The following is a 2,350-nucleotide window of genomic DNA, read 5'->3' on the forward strand; positions in this document are numbered from 1 at the left end:
ATCAGTGATAATCAACATTTACAGACAGGCAAAGTAAGAAAAATGCTGCTTGAGAACTTAGAGTCAAAATCCCACGATTTAGACTTTTGAATTGGGCTTGTTATAAATGGACTAGCAAATGAATAGTAAAACCAGGTATGATTTGTTGATTGAAGGATATTTACTTTCTGTATTTTGATGTGTGATGTTGACTATTTGTGTTTTAATGGTTTATAAAGCTTTTAACTTTATGAATCTCAACATCTGCCATTAAATAATTGTCTGACCTGCCCCCCATAATTACCTACAACTGTGAAAATGTAAATTGATAAAAATCTGAAAAAATGTTTTAATTGGATATTATCAATTGAAATTATTAAAAATTAAATTAATCCAACCTATAACCTTTTGCCCAGTATTTAGGGAACTCACCCAAGATGTGGGAGGCCCCAGTTCTACTCCCCTCCTCTGCCTGATGAGAAGATATTTCAACAGGGGTTTGCTATCTTTCAGGTGACTTCCCTGATCACCAGTCTATAAAGTGATTCCCTCTCTCTCTGCCCAATTACAAGTGTTTTTACATTATGTCAGAGCCCTTAATTTTTAACTGCAAACTTCTTTTAAAGTTACTTTTCTAAAAGCAAATAATTTAGCAACCATGGGGACAAATCCTGAGCCCATTAAATTAGTCTTGTAAAACTCCCATTGACCCCTTAACTGAAGCTTAATTTTTAGATGTGAGGGGATAGCACATTATTAATAATTATTTGTATTATCTTAGTGCTTAGGACACCTAATCCTGGACCAGGACCCTACTGTGCTAGGCAATGTACAGACACAGAACAAAAAGACGGTCTTTGCCCCTAAAGAGCTTATAATAAAAGCGTGAGATAAGAGACAACAGCTGGATACAGGCAGACTGACGTGGGAGTACAAGGGAACAATGAGACACTGTAGGCCTTGGCTACACTGGCGCTTTACAGCGCTGCAACTTTCTCGCTCAGGGGTGTGAAAAAACACCCCCCTGAGTGCAGCAAGTTACAGCACTGTAAAGTGCCAGTGTAAACAGTGCTGCAGCATTGGGAGCATGGCTCCCAGTGCTGTAAGCTAATCCCCTCGGGGAGGTGGAGTACGTGCAGCGCTGGGAGAGCTCTATCCCAGCACTGGCGCCGCGACCACACTCGCACTTCAAAGCGCTGCCGCGGGAGCGCTCCCGCAGCAGCGCTTTGGAGTTTCGAGTGTAGCCAAGCCCTATGGGTCAGCATGATAGGCTGTGGGCTCAGTACCCCAGCAGCTTAACTGGTGTCAAGTTTTTGTAGGCATCACAGCAAAGTTGAGTTTTAAGGAGGGTTCTTAAGGAAGATAATGAGTTCGTTTTGTGGGTGTTTATGTAGAGCTTCTCCCAGGTGTGAGAGGCAGCATGGGAGAAAGCTTGAAAGTGTTTGAAAATTTAACAAGTGAGCAAAGAAGGCTGACATCATGGGCTGATCAGAGGCAGGACTTGACCTAATGTGATCCTTGGATGTATAAACAGGAGAATCTCAAGTAGGAGTAGGGAGATTATATTACTTCTGTATTTGGAACTGGTGTGACCACTGCTGGAATATTGTGTCCAGTTCTGGTGTCCACAATTCGAGAAAGGGGTTAATCAATTGGAGAGAGTCCAGAGAAGAGCCATGAGCATGATTAAAGGATTTGAAAACATGCCTTATAGTGAGAGACTCCAGCAGCTGAATCTGCTTACTTAAACAAAGGAAAAGTAAAGAGGAGATTTGATAATATTCTATAAGAAATTACATGGTGAACAAACATTTGATAATAGACTCTTCAGTCTAGCAGACAAAGGTCTAACAAGATCCAATGGCTGGAAGTTGAAGTTAAACAAATTCAGACTGGAAATAACATTGTTAATGAGGGTAATCTTCTTCTTACTGTATGTGCAACGTGCCTCAGGTGGCACATGACCAGAATTCATCACCAAATTTGGTCAGCTGGTTGGATTATTAGCTTCCTCGGCTCGGGCCGGGTGCTGATGGGGAGTGCATGCCCCCCAGTGAGGGTAAGTAACCATTGGAACAACTTACCATTGGTGAGATAGATTTTCTGTCAATGGACATTTTAAATCAAGACTGGTTGTTTTTCTAAAAGATATGCTGTAGTTCAAACAGGAATTAATTCAAGCAAGGCCTATGGCCTATGTTATGCAGGAACTCAAACTAGATGACCACAGAGGTCCCTTCTGGCTTCATAATCTATTAATCTAGTAATCATTAATGCTGCAGATCAACATAGCTGGATGGAAAGATTTTCAAAATTCACAGAATTCCAGAAAAAATATTACTATATTAGAGCACTGTGAGCAAAATGCGAA

The sequence above is a fragment of the Mauremys reevesii genome, linkage group 1 (assembly GCF_016161935.1).
Source record: "Mauremys reevesii isolate NIE-2019 linkage group 1, ASM1616193v1, whole genome shotgun sequence".
Taxonomy (NCBI): domain Eukaryota; kingdom Metazoa; phylum Chordata; order Testudines; family Geoemydidae; genus Mauremys; species Mauremys reevesii.